The following is a 19,884-nucleotide window of genomic DNA, read 5'->3' on the forward strand; positions in this document are numbered from 1 at the left end:
ACCCAAAACAGTAATTGTCATTCACGCCATGCCTTTGTGTGTCAAGTGCTGTATCTGATGAACAACTGGCTTCCCAGGTGACTACGGCAGTTTTGAAATGTAAGGGATGTTATCTCCAAGATATTATGAAATGTCTCATGGTATTATTTTGATTTTTTTTACCTCGCAATTTAGGGCAATACTTTCTTTTTTCTGTGTATCAATGTGTGTGTGTGCATTTTATTAACTACCAAAAACCAGTTTTTAATGTGGAGTTTAGAATTATTATGTTGATGCTTGTCTGAGCACTGTGAAAATATTACGCTGCATTTTGTACGTTACACTGTTCCCTGTAGTAGGGATATATATTTACTTATTTTATTAAATGCACATATTGCTGATGCTGATGTCAACTGCAGAGTGACTACAGAAGCTGCTTTGTGAACAGCATCTTTATTATACTCTGCATCTGTCCACAAACCATATCAAAAAAGCAGGAAAACAGGAGAGAAAACATACCTCTTTGAAAGTGGAATGTCAGCTGGAGTGAGAGAAGGGTAAGAGTGATTGATAGTTTAAGAGAATGAAAGATTGCTTTCAGGAATGAATGAAGACCAGAATCTGAGTACATCAAATACCGTGCTTAGCAACTCCTTGGGCAAGAGAATACTGAGTCCATCATTTGAAAAATTCTCTTGAGTAAAATGCGTTAGTTAGAAACTGAACTAAATTAAAGTATTAGGTGAAAATATACCTCATAGGAGAAGTAGTTCTTTCTGAATTAGGAAGCTGTGTAACTGAGAGAAGATACCACCATGAGAGAGAAATTTATATACACACCCATATGCATTAGAACTGCCCTATCAAATACGGTAGCCACTAGTCACATTTGGCTACTTAAATTTATTTTTTTTTAATTTTTTTTATTTATTTAAAGATTTTATTTATTTATTTATTTTCCCCCCAAAGCCCCAGTAGATAGTTGTATGTCACAGCTGCACATCCTTCTAGTCGCTGTATGTGGGACACGGCCTCAGCATGGCCGGAGACGTGGGATCCGAACCCGGGTCGCCAGCAGCGGAGCGCGCGCACTTAACCGCTAAGCCACGGGGCCGGCCCTGGCTACTTAAATTTACATTAATAAAAATAAAATCAAATTAAAAATTAGATTTTTCAGTTGCACTAACCATATTTCAGGTGTTCAACAACCACATGTGGCTAGTGGCTATCATATTTAAGGGTGCAGACATAGAACATTTCTATCATTGCAGAAAGTTGTATAATACAGCGCCACTCTGGAAGAATTCCTTTTTAATCAAAAGAGGCACAATAGATTAAGATTTCTTCTTAATCTATTCTTAATCAATAGATCATGATACTATTCTGTAATGATAAAAATAAGGCAGACAGTGTAATAGTGAGGATATATTTTGCAGCTAACATTGCCTGAGGATGTAGTGCTAACCTGAGAGTCACAAGCACTGAAGCTGGGCCCAGCTCAGCTATAAAACTTCTCTGTGTGTCTTGGACCTGTTATTGGATCTCTCCAGACTTGTGGTCTGCTTTGCATGTGTTTTGTATACCAGCCTAACTCCTGGTTCCCTGTTTCCTTTCTCATTTTCCTTAGGTTATGATTTCTTTAAGTACCTCTTTTAAAATTTGTGTTAGCTTATTGTATCAAATATGTTTATGCAAACTACTTTAAATCTTTCTTGGGGGGAGGGGTGTGTGGATTAGAGAGAAATGATCCAGTCTTTCTTTTTCAACCTTGGTTTCCCTACTTGTTTTTTAAAAAAAAAGGATTCATATTACTAACCCACAGATCTCACAGAAGTGTGAGAATTAATGAATTTATCATTGGAAACAATTGGAAAAATGTACAACATTATATACAGAGTGGCATAGATATCTGGACAAGACCATGTAGGAAAAGCAGTGATTCTTAAAGGCTTGGCAAATTATCAAATTAAAAAAGCCTAAGGCATTCTTCAAATTAGTGTTTAAATACTTGTGATATTGGATTGTTTTTATGTGTTTGGACAATGACTGTGAAGTTAATGCCTCATTTGGGGGGTTCATCTGTTTGAACACCTGGAAAAACCTATAAGGCCCAGATTTTTAGGGCTGAAGATATATATAAGTTTGTTGTAGGTCTTCATAGACATTGCAATAGTTCCAATAATATGTCATTTTCTGAAAAGCTCAAAGTACTTGCAAGGTATATTAACTTTGTGGTATCTCTATGAGATGGATAAGAGGTAATTATAATCATTATATTTCTATAAAGAGAGTTAAATTTTTAAAAATTTTTCTTAGGATTAAGTAAATTATTGGTACCTGTTCTGTGGCAGGTAGACTGAAGCAAGATAACAGCTATTATTAACACTAAACTCATTATTCAACAGGTTATAACTAGTTATTTCATTTAAATTGACAGTAATCTCTTTTATTTTTAATTAATTAAGACAAATTGATTTCAAAGAATTTTATCAGAATGATAAGATGAAGAACAAAAACCAAATGTAGAGTTTCTCAAGAGAAAGATGTAGAATTTGTGTATAAGCAAAGATAATTTATTAGGAGATGTGCTAACATCATTTATTTCTAAAATGAATTTAACTTTTAAATTAATGAACTACTAATTGAAGACTTAGAATAGTCATCATTAACGAATATAAAAAGAATATTGGAGCTTTGTTTGTGGAAATTATTTTGGGCCACTAATTGCTGTTCTTTGTCTAAATGATGTTAATGCACTTACTAAATTTAGCTGAAAAAAATTTAAAAATCTGGCTCATAAATCCCACTTCATTAATTCATTCATTTTTGGTTTTATTATGGATATTTCCAAGGGTAATGGGAACTTCTAAAAGCAATGGAAGTCTCCAGAATAATATACATAGTTAAAAAGAGGCTTTACTTCTTTTAGAAGAAACATTGAATCTAGATGATAGTTTTAATTTTTTTAAATAAAATCAGATAAGTGACTGTGCTGCCCAAAAACACACATCTTGTTTTTCTCTCTGAGAAAGTCACACATAAAGGAATATCAGTAGAATAGAGGTTTTTGAACTTTTAAACCATTGGAACCTAAATTGCCACTTCAGCTACTATAAAAAATGTGATCTAGATATTAGGATTTATGGTCATTTGGGATTTTATGCTGCCTTTCAACTGGAACTACAGGGAGTCCCTGGGATGGGGACGAGGGCACGTCAGGAATCCCCAAATAGTACTAAAAATGCAAGAAAGGATGTATGGGAATCGGAGCTAGATATTTGATTTTCTTATGCCTCAAAATGTTGGAGGTTAGGGTAAGAGGAGGACCATGCAGTCCAGTATTCTATGAACTTTCATTAAAAATGATATAAACCCAAGAGTCTTATAAAATAAACTATTTAATGGTGGTTAATCATGGAAGACAATTGAATTGCCCTGCTTTAGGGTCTTCTGAAGTAAACTTTGAAATAAGGAAATAAGAAATTATGTAAGTGTAAATAACAGCATGTGATGCCAAATCTAGTTGATAAATATATTTATCATAGATTTTTAGCGGTAGATGGGACCTTAGAAAATTACTTGAATGATTATGTGTAAACTAGTATTATTTTCATTTTATGCATAAAAGTAAAGGGGCTGGAGAGCTTATCTGCTTAAGTTTCAACTGTTAATAATGTGCTAGAGAACCATTTCTCCAGCCTGGTACCTTAGGACAGAGTTTCCTCCACCAACAAAGTTGCTTTATTTAGTCTTTCTGAGGGCTCTTGAGTACATCAGCTGGAAAGGAAGCATAGAAGTGTAGCATATAAAATCAGCATTTCCTAAAATAGAAACTTTGTTCTCTAATAGTAGAAAATTAAAAAGTGCATCTAACCATGTATTGTGATGTGTTCCAATGGAAGTATTATCCCATTCTCCTCAGGGTCTACTGTTTACCGTGAGGTATCTGGGAAATTGGACTGGGTTAATATTCCCCATGAACTAAGATTATTTGAATTGTTGAGGTATAGAATTTAATATATCAATCATCATCACATTATTGAGTATTAATTATTAATATTAAAGAAAATTAAAGACAGCGAATAATTTCTTCTAATAATCAGAGGCTAAACAAATTCAAGAATATATTTTGAAACCAAGGAAGATGAACTATATGACTTATAAGGTTTTCCTGAGCTTTAAAATTCCGTGATGATGATTACCAGATACTTCGTTTTACTATCTTTCATATAAAATATACTTAATTTTGTTGTCTTTTTGGAGTATTTGTGTGTCTCCAGTTTATTCAAGGATTAGTTTGGTATTCTCAGAACAGAGTTTCTATTCTTTATTCCAAATATGGATTAAAAAATCAGAACATGAAGTTGTGGAAGGAATAGAAATCACTCTGTTTCCCAGTTCCACTCTGAAGAACTCATGGTTGAAAGAAACTGGACACATCAGAGATTTGTAATCTGTAGTTATAAATGGTAACACAAATGGTGACTGGTGCTACAGTCCATGACTTCAGTGAAAAACTTTTAGTGGGTTAGTGAGATATATAATCAGCATCAAAAGATGGAATCTAAGTGAACTATACTACTCACCGAATATTTTATTTTTATATAATTTATAATTATCCTTGCAACAATCATTGATGAAATTATACCCCAAATCCCATGTAACTAAATAATCTGTAGTACATGGCATGATCATTAACTTGTCTTCATGTAAATAAAATTTTTTAACTTATGCAAAATGTGCTTAGTGGAAAAGAAGGTACTCTGACAAGGTAATGGAAAGGCTGTGAAATTGCATTTACAATACATTTAGGAGTTCAATATCAGTATGAGGCACGGAACAGGGACTTCCACAGTCATTTAGTCCCTCTGCTTTCTCTGTGAGGACAGTGTCCAAACTGTTTATGGAGACAGAAATGCTACACTTTGGTTCAATTTAATAGAGCAGATGTATGGATATTTATTTTAGGTAAGAGGAAACTTTCTAGAACAAAATGGGAGCCAGAGAGTGTAAAAAAGAGCAAATAAATATGTTATGGATACTTATCTTGTTGTGAAAGGTGACTGGAACATAAATTGGCTTTCATTATTGGAAATAGAAAATCAGATTCATGATGCAAGTTCTCCCATCTCCAGGTAGAAGAGAGGCTTACAACTTCTCCCCCACCCCCTTTCTTTTTGGTGAGGAAGATTGGCCCTGAGCTAACATCTATTGCCAATCTTTCTCTTTTTGCTTGAGGAGGATTAGCCCTGAGCTAACATCTGTGCCAGTGTTCCTCTATTTTGTATGTGGGATGCCACCACAGCGTGGCTTGATGAGTGGTGTGTAGGTCCACGCCTGGGATCCCAACCCACAAACCCTGAGCTGCTGAAGTGGAGTGCGTGAACTTACCCACTACACCATCGGGCTGGCCCCTCTCTCTTCTTTTTATGTTAGTTCCGTAAGAGAAGCAGGGAATGCTGGGGGTCCTCTCTAGTGACTGTGACTCCATTTTCAGTATTTCTCAAAATGTTGGGATGAGCAAATAAATACTTTGTGAAGTGCTGTATCTCACCCTCAAACAGGAAATACAGGGACAAGAAACTAAAATCATGCAGATTGGAAGGTTTCTGAGATTTTTACAGGAAACTCAGGCTGTGAAGTCAATCTGAGAACACCCCTACTCCCACTCGCTGGCAGCAACTGTCTTCCTTGCCTAGTGAGTCAGTTGTGGGTGGATATGCAGCCCCTTGGCTTCCCGGTGCCCACCTTTCTCCTCATACCCGGCTACGGGAGACTCTTTCCTGAAGAGATCCCTGCTCCCTTCCCCTGCCAGGAGCCAGAGGAGTTGGGCAGAGGGCTGTTTGCTTGAAGCTGAAGGGAGGAATCTACGAATCACCAAGATCAGAAACAGGGAATCTGAATGAATATCAAGGGCTGTCTCTGTGTGCTGTGGAGTAAACTATTTAACTGGGTAGAAAAGATAGGCGTGTATTAGATGTAAGATAACAGCATCAGAGCGTATATGATTAGTATCAAATGAATCATGATTACATATTATTATAGGACAATTCTATCCCTTCTGACTACTTAATGACCCACTCATTAGATTTTGTCCGTTCCTTCAGGATGTCTGTGAGAAGCCACTGAAGTGTGATTGCAGAATGTTGAGAGTTCTTGCAACCTCCAGTTTATATTGACGTTCTAGGTGTAAACTCTTCTCTTACCCTAAACCTGTCACCTCGGACTCCTTTCGAAGGGAATAAAGATGAAAATTTTGACTTTTTCTTATCAACTGAGACTTCATTAATTAAGGAAGGATATATTTATTAAGGACCTGCTCTATGACAGGTACTCTTGCTAGGAACTTTATTATAAACTTTGTGTAATTCTCATAGGAATCTTGTGAATTAGGTATTATTGTACCTGTTTACAAATGAGGAGATGGAGGCTCTGAGAAATTAAGTTACTTGCTCAAAGTTATGCAACTGATGAGGCACAGGTGAGCCCAAATCCCAGGTCTAATTTCTGAGATCAGTCTGTTTTCTGTGATAACATGAGTGTCTCCCTGTGCTTTATTCCTTATCCGTTATAAAATCAGGGTAATAATACCTCAATATCTGTTTCATAGAACTATGTTCAGATGAATATGAACACAATACCTATACAAATTCCAAGCTTTATTAGGATTATTAGTAGCATTAATTTAACAACATTACCAAAGTTTTTTTTAATTAACTGTTATTTTAAACCGAGATTTCTGAATACATATTGTGATTCTGCTGACTTCTATCTGCAACAGTAGATATTTTAATTATCTGTTAGACTCCTCGTGGTTATGTTTGGCTTTCTTTGAGAATGAGTTTTACACCCTTCCCATTGTTGGCAAATATTCATACTAGAGAAAAACCATCCATCTGTTCAGCTGCTAGGCAAAACATCACAGTCAAAATAGCAGATTCAGCTCTAACACGAATTATGTTGAGATAGTGTAACACAGAATATGAGTCAGATCCTCATCCACAGATGTGGAAAGAGGTAGTATCAGTCTGGGAAAACTTAAGATTTGTATCATATAAAGTTAAGGCTGGGTTTAGAAGAACATAACAAATGCCAAAAATTGCACTTACAGATGTCATTTGAGTTGGAATTGAATGAATAGAAATAGTGTGAGAAAAAAAATCACTAATTTGTTAGCTTAAGCCCAGCCTTTATTGCAGATAGGCTTGACGACTCCTAGGGGTTCAAGGAAGGCTGTTGGCGCTCCATGGGAGGGAGTCTACTTGAGAAGGTTGGTCATTTACTTACCACCATATCCTGTGTGAATATTGAAGCACATGGATGTTTTGCTATGATCATCTTGAATGTTACTAGTTGCCTTTTTTCTAAGGCATGTTTCTTGCATGCAGAACTGGCATAACTTGATGCTTTTGGCTAGGATACCCATTAATATTATTGCTTTTTTGTTTTGTTAAATAATTTTTATCATGGAACACATAGGAAAAATGTTTATAAGGCACAAATAACAGTAAAGAAAAACTTGTATAGCAATCAACCAGCCTGAGAAATAGAATACTGCCACTACCTTTGAAATTGTGTACCCCTCCTTTATCTCCCTCTCTACCCTATGAAGTAACCACTATCTCAAATCTTGCGTTATCATTCATTGGCTTTTCTTTATACTTTTTTACCTATGTATTGGAATCAATGTTTGGTTTAGTTTTATATGCTTTAACTTTATTTTAATGAAGTCAGATTATGCTTATTCTTTCCCTTTTTTGGCCCAGTATTCTGAGATTTATTCATAATGACGCGTGTAGCTGTAGCTCATTCCGTTTCACTGCTGTATAGTTTTCTGTTATGTGAAGATATCATAGTTATTTGATTTCTGTTTTTAACTGTTACACACTTCATTGCCATGAACATTCATGAACTTATCTCCTGTTAAATATGTACAGGCGTTTTTCTAGGGTATATAACTTGTAATGGATGTTGGGCCGTGAGTATGCTTACCTCGGCTTCACTGGATAATGTCAAATTGTTTTCCGGGGCCAGCCCGGTGGCGCAAGTGGTTAAGTGCATGCGCCTCACTGAGGCAGCCCGGGGTTCACCGGTTTGGATTCCGGGCGCGCGTTGATGCACCGCTTGTCAAGCCATGCCCTGGCGGTGTCCCCTATAAAGTAGAGGAACATGGGCATGGATGTTAGCCCAGGGCTGGTCTTCCGCAGCAAAAAGAGGAGGATTGGCAGATGTTAGCTCAGGGCTGATCTTCCTCCCAAAAAAAGAAAAAATTGTTTTCCAGAGGGACTGTATGCATTTATACTGATCCATCTGTGTATCAGAGTTCACATTGTTTCAAATCTTTTCCAACATTTGACATTGTAGATTTAAAGATTGTTGCCAGTTTTTTAATTAGCGTTGTTAATTATAATTATATTGTGCAGTTCTATAAGTTTTTTGGGCTTAGACATTTAAAAAACTTCTTTTTCCTTCCTCATATTTTAAATCTCTTATTTCTTTAAACATGTTAAACATTTACTTTAAATTCTGACAATCCAAATTATGAGATCTTGGTGAGTTTAATTCAGCTATATGATATCTCTGCTGAGTCTTGCTCACTCATCTTTGTTTCCTTATTTTATTTGTGATTTTTTTAAAAGCTGTAAGCTCATGCTCTTTTGAAGTTCTTTGACGTCTGATTGAAGGTGTATGCATCCAGAGTGAATTTGTTTTTCGTTCTGGTGGCTAACTAGGGCGTTAACAGCCCTGGATAATTTCTGTGCTAGAGGCTTCTTAGACCAGAAAGATAACGTGAATTTAGGCTGCAAGCTTGGTCAATTGCTAAGTTATGCTTATGAGTTCTCTGGAAAAAAATTATCCCGCTCTATCCACTGCTAAGGTCTAGACTGGCAGCTTCCTTGCTGTCCCTTCTGTGGAGCAGGTTTATTCTAATTCACTCTAAGGGTATAATCCTTTGGAATCCAAGTCTATTCAGGAGTTTGGTTTTGGACCCTCACCCTGGGCATGGCCCTGGCACAGTCTTTGCGCCCAGGCGGCTGTCAAAGTGCAAGTTCAGGGTCCCTGGATGAGCTCCAGTGTCTCCAGGGAGAAAGCTAGCTTGCGACTTTACTTCCTTCTCTGGTTTGCTATTTTTGCTTCAATGTAATCATCTAAGGATGTTTTTCTTTCTTGTCATCTAAATGATGAATTTTATTTTATTTTTCAATTTTCTTTTTTAATAGAACTTCTTATAAGCCTTAGTTTTCCATCTTTTTATTTAAAAAATTTTAATCATGCAGAAAAGATGAAGGGATAGGATAGAAAGTGTATCACCTAGATTCATTAACTGTTAGTATTTTGCCGTATTTTGCCATATTTGCTCTGTGTGTGTGCGTGCGTGTGCATGTGTGTGTGTCTTGAAGTGCTCAGAAGTCACTTGCAGATATCATGACTCTTGACCCTGGATGTTTGTCTGTGCATCTTCTGAAAATAAGGACGTTCTCCTTTATAACCACAATACTGTATCACACCTTAGAAAATGAGTAAGAATTCTCTACTATTTTATCTAAAACCTAGTCCACATTCAAATTCCCCAATTATCCCTAAATATCTTTTGTATGTTTTTTTTCCCCCAAAAATGAGCATACAAATAATGTAGTGATACATTTTAAAAGATATTTATTTGTCAGTAAGGCTATGGGTCATTTGGTTCACCATATTCTCAGATATGGAAATATACTTTATTGCTTGGCTCTTTCTGAAGTCTTCTCTTGACTTTGTTTTTCATAGTAGCCAGAAGTGCTCCATCTTTTGCTCTCTGTTCACTTTCCTCGTGGGTTGCTGGTTATTTGGACTTATATTTAAATTATAGTTAAAGGACTATAATTTAGTTGAAAAAATATTTTTATGTCCTTTTTAAAGAGTTGTACCTCTCAAGTGGAAGATTCAAAGGTGGTTAGCTCATTGACTTTCCTCCAAATAGTTATAAATTTTAAGTTTTGTCAGGTAAGTGGACTGACCTCACCTAAGATTCCATCCCTGGGTACCCTTTTTTAAAAAAAGACATCTGGTTTTACAGAACAAAACCTGTTTTTCCTTGGACTTTTCTTTGGGCAGCTGAATTCTGCTGATCCCTATTGTGTCTTGCTGCAGGTCAACCCAGCTGCATGAAGATAGGACAGAGAATGATGGAAACTAAGAGTGATCCAAGTTACTTTATGGGGAGAAGACAGATGGATAAAGATTTCTTCTTTAAGAGCTAACCTAATGTTGCTACTTATTACTGCTAACTTTCTTTAAGGCTTAAGACTTGATGAATTTAGTGTTACCTGGCATATTTTTAAGATGGCTTAGGATTGAAAAAATATATTGCTGTTGAATAATAAAAAGCACCAAGAAATATGGATGTGCTGTATCTTTCGGTGATTTCATAGTTATTTATGTATTTAGCTACACACATGAAGCCCCCATATTTGCATTTTTCTTTGTCACTGACTTCACAGCAGCTCAGTAGGATTTTAAATATTTATATTTTATATTTTCCTGCACCTGCCCCATGACAATATACATAGACCATGCAAACAAAGATGTATTTAGTGAAGAGACTGTGAAACTGTTTTATTACTGTCCTGATCTCCATCGGAAATGAAGCTGCTTTTTGCAAACACTGTTTAGGCCTGCTATCTAGCAGTTGGTAATTGTGCAGATTGTAATCATGAGCTTCTCTTCAATGTGTATATGGCTATTGTGGTAATAACTGGTGAATCATTGCATTTTAATTTGAATGAATAAAATATAGAAAGCTCAGCAGATGCGTTGTTTAGAGAGGTAGAAATCTAAAAAAAGAGAGAGAAAATAAAGTATATCCATGGATTTTAGTGGAAAGATGACTGTGATGATAGAATGTATGTGTATGCTCTCGTAGTACCACTAACATAAAGATGGGCAGATAATTTTTTTGGTTCAGCTGGTTTGGCTGCAAAATGACTTTTCTCTATCCATTTTTGTTTGTTTTTTAGTTATCATTCCTCAGTAATCAGAAGGTTCTGTTTCTTGATTTTTAGACCTGTTTCTAAACGTCCAGTAGCTGTCTTTGGAAGGTTTTTAAAATATTCCAATGACTGTTATGGAAAATGTTGGATAGAATGGAACCATCTCTTTTCACGGCAGGATCTAATGGTCTAAAACATTTTCTATCTTAGCTCTACTGGTTGGGGACATATTTACTATATGTTTGTTTGTTTATTTCAGCATGCTCATTTTTTAATTCTTTGTTTTTTATCTTAACTCCTTACTGTATTTCATTCATCTTTTAAGAAATAAGCTGATATTATGAACTTTAACACGTTGATTTCAAACCTCATCTCTTTCTTTTCTCTTTTTTTACCCCATGTATAGTTAATTGAGAGTTCTGCCTGTTTTCTTTTGAGATATTTTGCTGTGCTTGGTTTAACGTTCTAGCAAAGAACGGACACTTCCTAGCAAGATTGCTATGACATTTGACACTTATCTCTTTCCTCTTCAATCCATCTTGCATGCTTTACCAAAGAAATCCTTTAAAAATATGAGGCCAGCCCAGTGGTGTAGTGGTTGGGTTTGCACGCTCCACTTCGGCAGCCCGGGGTTTGTGGGTTCAGATCCTGGGCGCGGACCTACACCACTTGTCAAGCCATGCTGTGGCCGCATCCCAGGTACAAAATAGAGGAAGATGGGCACAGGTGTTAGCTCAGGGACAATCTTCCTCAAGGAAAAAGAGGAAGATTGGCAACAGATGTTAGCTCAAGGCCAATCTTCCTCACCAAAAAAATAAAAAAATAAAAATAAAATAAAAATGTATCGTCTCCCTACTGATTAGTGACCTAGGATGTGAAATCTAATCTCTGACTGGATTTCAAGCCCCCTCCCTTGGCTTTTTCAGCATCATTATTCACAACTTGGTATTATGACGACCATGTTTCATTTAGGCCAATACTGTCACTTCTTAAAAAAAAAAAAAGTCTGGCTGATTCTGGAAGGTGGGGAGAAAGAGAGTATGTGTTTAATTCAGTACCTAGAAGATTAAACCATGACCGGTTAATTGCATCTTTGGCCTCCTGCTGTTAGAAGGGGGATTTTAGTGTTACAGGAGAGCCACCAAACAGGGCAGGTTATGGGAGCCAATTCTGCAGAGCTCTTGCTGGCAGGAGTTCAGAAGAGATTATAAGCTAGGATACACAGCGTACCACCGAAAGGCACTTCTTGAAGGAAGAAGAACTGTACTGAGTAAGAGAAAGCAGGACAGCGGGAAAAGTTCTTTATTTATAGGCAGATTTAAAACTGGGGTTTACTCAAAGCCAGTGGCCATTGCAAATGTTTCGATAGTCCCAAGGATCATGGGAAGATCATCAAGCTGGAGGGAGGGTAGGGCCGTGGAAAGGAGCATCAGGATGGGACTGATCTTGACCTTTGAAGAGGGCCACCATCCTGGCCTGGAAATCAGGAGATAGGGCAGCTCTCACACACTCCGGGAAGCTGGGTGTTCCATTGCCTTTGTTCTGGCAGACTAGGGAGTGTGGGGCCTGAGAACATCTTGGTCATTTCTGCCTTCCTGTTTTGCCCATGTTGTTCCCTTGAAGTGGATACCTTTCCCTATCCCTTTACCCCAATGTCACGTGTGCTATAATGGAAGGAGCATGGACTTGCAAGGTAAACTGGCCTAGGCTTGGATTTTGTCTTCTTGCTCATGAGCTGGGTGACCCTAGCCAGGTTACTCCACCATTCAAAACTCCTGTTTCCTTGTTTGCTCGTGGAGGTGTTAATATATTCTCTGCTGGCGTAAGGATTGAAAAGTCTGTCCCTCAGTTTTTGGACTTAGAAAACTGCTTTTGTCAGCACTCATAGTTACTGAGTAAAAGAATCCAGGAAATCTTGTGTATTTGTATATATATATATAACACAAAATTTGCAGGCAGATTTAATAAAATACTAATTTCCATTGACAAGGTTCTCTTAGTTTTATTTGTTTCTCTGCATGCTTGACCTTTCAGTCTGTCTGGTGGTAGCGGTTAGCAGTTGTAGATAGCACAATCACCTGCCCCGCATGGTACTAGAAACTACTTTTATGGACAGAGAGTATGTTCTGGTAGAAGAGAAATGCTATACCCGGAGGCCCTGTACCTTCTGGAAGGTCATTGAAGGAGAGCAAGATACTGAAACCTGTCCCTAAGATCCAAGAGTATCCTATCCATATTTGTATGCTCTGTGCTTGGTGCATATTTGTTGAATTGTTGAAAAAAAGGATAATTTTCTTTAGATTAAATTAAATTATATGCTTTTATTATAACCATCCTTCGTGAAAATACTGACTAAATTTATCCGATATTTATGGAAATGCAAAACTCTTGATTTAAAAATACTTGTGAAACTTAAGTACTTTTACCATTCAGGTTGTCAGTACTTTGGAGACCAGTGAGGGCTGAAGTTTTGAGTTAAAATTTAAAAATCTATTAGTAGAAGTTTCAAATAAGACTGATATATTTTATTTATTAGTACCTTGTTTTGGTTGCAAAATATGTAATAGTCAATATAAAAACACTAGGAAAGCATAGAAAAAGTAAAGAAAGGAAATAAAAATCACCCCAAATTACTAATATTTTTATATATTTTCCTCCACTATGTTTTTTAAGCATTTATGTATTGGTTACTTTATTTCATTGTTTTTTCTCATAATATTATACGAATTATTTCTTTTTGTAAAATATTCTTTAAAAATGCTTTAATAGTACTCATCATATACCTGTATCATTATTCATTTAATCATTCTTCTAATACTGGGCGTTCAAGTATTTACTATTTTAAATATAGTTGAGATAAATATCTGTTGTTGACGTCTTTGATTAGCTCCTTAAAATAGTTTCTTAGTTATACAATTACTCTATCAAAATTTAAAACATACATATTTTAAAAGGTTTTGTTACATATTGTTGATATTCTTTGGAAAGATTGATTTAGTTTACCAGCCTGATGTTTTTTGTAGCGCGTGATGGTATTTTTATCTCATGACATCCTTACCAACACTGAGTGTTGTCATAAAAAATAAAGGCTTAGGACTCTGATTTATTCATCTAGTCTATGTTGCAGATATAATCCACATTAACTGGGACATTTGTTGTAACTAAACAAATACCTGGTGTAATATCTGTATTCTTCTGTAAAACTTCTGTACTACTTATTGATGTGGCTGTTTCTACCATAAGATTGTACAAGAATCACATTTTCCTCATCTTTATGCTGCCCAAAGATATTTGTACATAGTAGGTACTCAGTGAATGTGGAAACTGATTATCACATAATACCCACCTGGATAGAGTCCACTAGTTACTTATCTATGCGTATACTTTAAGCAAATATCAACTCTTTTTATTGGAAGGTGTCACATAAAGTTTCTGGGTCTCATTCTTGCTTTTGTATGAAGGATCCATTTGTTAGTAGGATGTACTGGTGTATTTAAAATAAGAATTCTTGGGGCTGGCCTGGTGCCGCAAGCGGTTAAGTGCGCGTGCTCCGCTGCGGCGGCCCGGGGTTCGCTGGTTCGGATCCCAGGCACGCACCGACACACTGCTTGGCAAGCCATGCTGTGGTGGCGTCCCATATAAAGTGGAGGAAGATGGGCATGGATGTTAGCCCGGGGCTAGTCTTCCTCAGCAAAAAAAGAGGAGGATTGGCAGATGTTAGTACAGGGCTGATCTCCTCACAAAAAATAAAATAAAATAAGAATTCTTATCCCCTTCTCCCAAAGTTAGTATTGTGTGTATGTAATTTAGCTTGTAAATTACATCAGAAGCACCAAGTAATTTAGCTTGTAAGCGCTGCTCATCTGAAAGAATCCTGTGTTGTACCATTAGTGGAGAGATACTGGAAAATGTTGCTAGTAGTTAATAAGAATATAACCAAGACATGAGCTTTAACAGAGATGTGAGATGTGTGTTAAAGCAGTTTCTGAAAACCATTTGCTTTTTGTGTTTTACGGTGGTACCTTGTGGATCTGCATTTAGAATGATAATTCATGCTAATGGCTTTCATCTCCCATGAGGTAGCAGAAATCAGTTCTAAAATGGCAGAATGAAAGGGTATAGCAAATAAAGTCAATGAGCTGTCAAAAAATTTTTCTTCATCAAACAAGTCCCACAGCACCCTGTGTTATACTGACCTTCTCTCACTCTTCTTTCTTGGATTCTTATGCTGATTTGGTTCATGATTTTTTTTTTCCATAATAGAAAAATTAACATGTTTGGTCAATGAAACAGAAGGTATTTGAAAATAATACCTTGGAGCAGTGTCTCAATCTTCAGGAAAATGGTGAAGAGGAAATACAGCATTGATCGCTGTTGCTAAGCAACGGCTGTGACAGCAGATGTGCAGGGGACAGTGCTGGTGTCAGCCAGCACACCATGCAGGGTGGAAAGCAGTGCAGCGCCGTGACGTTTCTGAGAAATCAGAGCCCTGAGCTTCCTCTCTCCTCACAGTATTCTCTGAGCAATATTTGAGAAGTTAAGATCATATTACAAAATATAGACTGAAAAACTTGGAGCACTTTGGCGATTTTTAGAGAGCTGTGAATGGATTTGTAGAGCCAATTCTAAAAGAATCAGAATTCCTATTTTATTTCAGAAATACTATTAATTCCCATTCATGCATTTTCCATTCATTCATGCATCTGTTCACACATTCATTTAGCCAATATTCAAGGCACTGCACTCCTCTTGAGTCTGGTATCTCTTGTACTGCTGACATGTGCACTGCAGGTGTGATGGTGGGAAATGAGAGGTGCCACTGCAGCAGTGCAGAGTGGTGTAATGAAGAGCCTCTTGGGCCCTCCTCCTAGATCGTAGCTCTCAAGATTTAGAGCGTGTGAGAATCTCCTGGGCAGCTTGTTAAAAGATTTCTCAGCCCCACTCCTAGTGATCCTCTTACCAGAGGTCTGGAAGGTAATTTAGGAATATGCATTTTAAACAAGCTTCCTGAGTCATTCTGATACTGATGGTAGGAGGACTCCTCTTGAGAAATATTGAAGTAGACAGGTTAGTGAAGATTTCATCACTGTTACCAGGCAAGATGTCACTTGTCAGTTTTAATTCATTAACGGGGAAACTACTTGCTGTGGTTTTATTTGTTCAATCTGTGCCTCTTCCAACTTGATTCTTAAGTCTCTCTGTGTTCGAACTGCTTTTGACTCAGTAGAGTTAGACTAGTTTGGGTTCCTTCCAGAACCTGCTCTGTGGATATCCCTCAGGAGGATGTTGGAGAGCAGCCCAGCATTGCTGCTTGTGCCTCACCCAAGAACAAGAAATGGGAGTTCATACATAAAGTACAGAAGCCCTGATCCAAATAATCTGAAATACAGGCTCCAAAGATGGAATTTTCAATCCGCCTTTCATTGAAAGAAAGAAAGAAACAAACAAACACTGGAACCAACTGGTCACCTATTTTTTTAATCCCAAAACAGATAACATTTTAGTGGTCTGGCAATTGTGAATCTGGCCAATCCTTTAATAGAATCTGCTATTCTTATAAATTATTTGCATACATTAATGAGTAATGGTTGCTTATACAATCTTTTAGTAAGATAACTCTCTTTTTCTTTCTCTAGTTATATATGCTCCAAAGCCCAATTTTGGTTTTAATTAGACCATGTTTGAGATCTTGGCCTCATGCCATGTAGTAGTATAGACAAACACATGGCTATTAGTTTATGTAGTTTGTTAACCATTCATCTATCAAGCTAAATGACTTATAGATGAGTTATACATTTAAAACTGTTCAGGGGCCGGCCCCGTGGCTTAGCAGTTAAGTGCGTGCGCTCTGCTACTGGCTGCCTGGGTTGGGATCCTGGACGCGCACCGACGCACTGCTTGTCCGGCCATGCTGAGGCGGTGTCCCTCATACAGCAACTAGAAGGATGTGCAGCTATGACATACAACTATCTACTGGGGATTTGGGGAGTAAAAGGGAAAAAAAGAGAAGGATTGGCAATAAATGTTAGCTCAGGGCTGATCTTCCTCAGCAAAAAGAGGAGGATTGGCATGGATGTTAGCTCAGGGCTGATCTTCCTCACACAAAAAAAAACAAAACTGTTCAGAAGTTATTAAGGTCTATAATTTATCATCACTAAAATTTCTGACCTTGCTCTTGGTTCCTCACCAGGGTGATGTTCGTTGAATGTATACAACACCATAGGAAGAAAATTAACTTGCACTAATGACATTACCAGTATGAGTGGGGAGCCTTAAAATGTTGGCAGTAATCAACAGTGGAATTTAATTTATATACTTTATAATGGGGACATTTTTCATTACATTTATATTTTCCAAGTGGCTCCCATTTTTAAATTAGTTACCCTCATTTCAGACCGTACTCAACAATGAAATAATATATTTTCTGAATCTAAACCATCGTATATGGTTTGACCTTTGGTTGAATCAGGTAGTAAAGATCAAAATGAATTATGCCTGAGTGGAAAGGGATTTTAATGTTGCTCTGCACTGTGTTTTCCCACATCGCACATGCTGTTTAATATTATTAGTCCAGTTTGAATGATGATGAGCCAAAAAACGACTTTAGTTGGTTTTGGCTAATGCATTCTTGGACATTGTAGAAGTACCTGTAACACCTGAATGGTTCCACATAAATAGCAATGCATTTTAATTTTGTCCACAAGGGAAAATGCAATATGATGCCTATAAGCAGCAGAGAAGAAGTGTCTAGATGTATGTTCTTCCCTTAGTGCAAATATATAACTTCCATTAGCCCTAATAGGGGCTGTGTATTTGCATCCAGGAATTCAGTATTTAGAATTTGACAAGTAACGAGTGTTTGAGGAGTTATTACTGAACCTTTCAAATAAGTTGAAAGACATAAATGACTTTGAATCCTGGAGAAGTGTAGTAGTTGCGAGAAATGAAATATTCAGAATATTTAATTCTATTATCAATGAAGTGTTAGTGAAAAGGGAACTGGCCACATGTTTAGATTCCCTTCAGCTTAATAGTATCTATGTGTATTTTATAGTCATATCAGCTCCCTGGTAATACACTTCATCACTTGAAGTCAGGGGAATAGTCTCAGCCTTGTTCACAATGCCAGCGCCTCTCACACTCCCCTTGTTTCATTTGCTAGATTTATAATGGCTCTTGTAGCAGCTCTGTTGCAGAAACAAAAAGTGCATGTGGAGAGATAGCTGTGCTTTCAAGGGGGCTGTGAGGTAAAGATAACTATCAGTGTAGAATTATTTCACATCGTATAGATATGAAACAAAAATGCCTAATCTTACTGTATAGAGTAGATGCATCTAAAAAGTTCGTCACCTGAGTTTTTGTGACTGAATTGAGTTTCCTTTGTATTTTGTTTACATAGCTAGGGAGAGATTCATCTAGATGAAAAGCCGTTACACCATGATATAGGCAATATTACATTTAAGAGTGCTTCAAGTCTCTTAAGACTTTAGAAATCATGGATGTATAGAGAAATAATAATTTTTCTAATAAAACATGACAGCTCCCAAATAGCTGGGCTTATTTTTACATTTGGCATCCTGGAGGAAAAATGACTCAATATGCTCGGTTGGAGAGTCGGCTGGGAGGTCTTGACTGCATGCCCTTTGTGAGAGCCAGTGTCATGGAGGAATGGACAGGTTTAACTGGGCTTAAGTGAGACAGTGGTTTGGAATACAGCATTGACTTTTCAAATAGGCATAAGACAATTATTGATCACGTCTCTCAGAAAACTTGAAAATTACTTTTCTTGCTGTGTAAATTATTCAAGTTCAATTTTATGTTTTTAATACTTTGCTTGTGTGTTTTTAAAAAATGCCTCAACTTTGTCCTAAGTGTACAAGTGTAATCAATAGTACTCAAAACAGAAATTTGAACTTGAGCAGAGTTAATATGAAAGGTGAGAGCTATGCTCCAGTACTGGGCACTCATTCAGTTTAAAAATATTGCAGTTTTCTCCTTGATTATGAAAGTAATGCATGCCCATTTTAGAAAATGTGGAAAATCTGGAAAAATGTAAAAAAATGTTATCTGTGTTTTAACCTGTAGAGGTAACTGCAGTTTTTCTCTGTTTATCTGTTTTTCTTTTTGTTATTACACAGTTTGATATCGCATTGTATAAAGATTTTATATGCCACCTTTTCATTTATCATTATATTAAAAACATTGTCTCATTAAAATTCTTGATAAGTGTGGTTTTTAATAGCTAAAGAAAATCTTACTGAAAAAATATGTTAAAATTAATATGGTTCTCTGTTGTTTAGGTCATTTCCAGATTTTGCTAATATAATTACTGTTGCAATAATGTTGCCTCACTCTCATCTATTTTTTCCTTACTCATGTTTTTCTTAAGGTCTCCTCCTCTGGATAACTTGAATGTTTAGTATATTTATCTTTTTTTTTTTTTAATTAATAATGAAAGTCTTTGAGGGCATGAATTTAATTATAAGCACAGCATTGGCTACAACCTATACAATGAGTTCTTTTGTTATTTTCTAAGAAATATGTTATTGTGGATCTGCTTTTTGAGTTTTCAAATGGATGGAATTTTGGGTTTATGATCAGTGATTTCTAGTTTTCAGAAAACATTCAATGCATTTACGCTGTTTTGTTTTATACGTGATCAGTTGTTCAGACTCTTCCATGGACATTTTTTCAAAAAGTGCAACATTGTTTGCAGGATACAGAATTGGTGTAGTTAGTGGGGCCGGCTCCGTGGCTTAACGGTTAAGTGCGCGCACTCTGTTACTGGCGGCCCAGGTTCGGATCCCGGGCGCGCACCAACGCACTGCTTTTCCGGCCATGCTGAGGCCGCGTCCCACATACAGCAACTAGAAGGATGTGCAGCTATGACATACAACTATCTACTGGGGCTTTGGGGAAGAAGAAAAGGAGGAGG

General features: G+C 36.9%; 1 protein-coding gene across 5 annotated transcripts in view; it reads left to right on the plus strand.

Annotated features, from left to right (window-relative positions):
- The window catches only part of SMYD3 (SET and MYND domain containing 3), a 736,966-nt gene that overhangs the window by 266,656 nt on the left and 450,426 nt on the right, over positions 1-19,884 (plus strand). The window lies entirely within an intron of this gene.

This window comes from Ceratotherium simum, chromosome 36 (assembly GCF_057802395.1).
Source record: "Ceratotherium simum simum isolate JZ-2026a chromosome 36, ASM5780239v1, whole genome shotgun sequence".
Taxonomy (NCBI): Eukaryota; Metazoa; Chordata; class Mammalia; order Perissodactyla; family Rhinocerotidae; genus Ceratotherium; species Ceratotherium simum.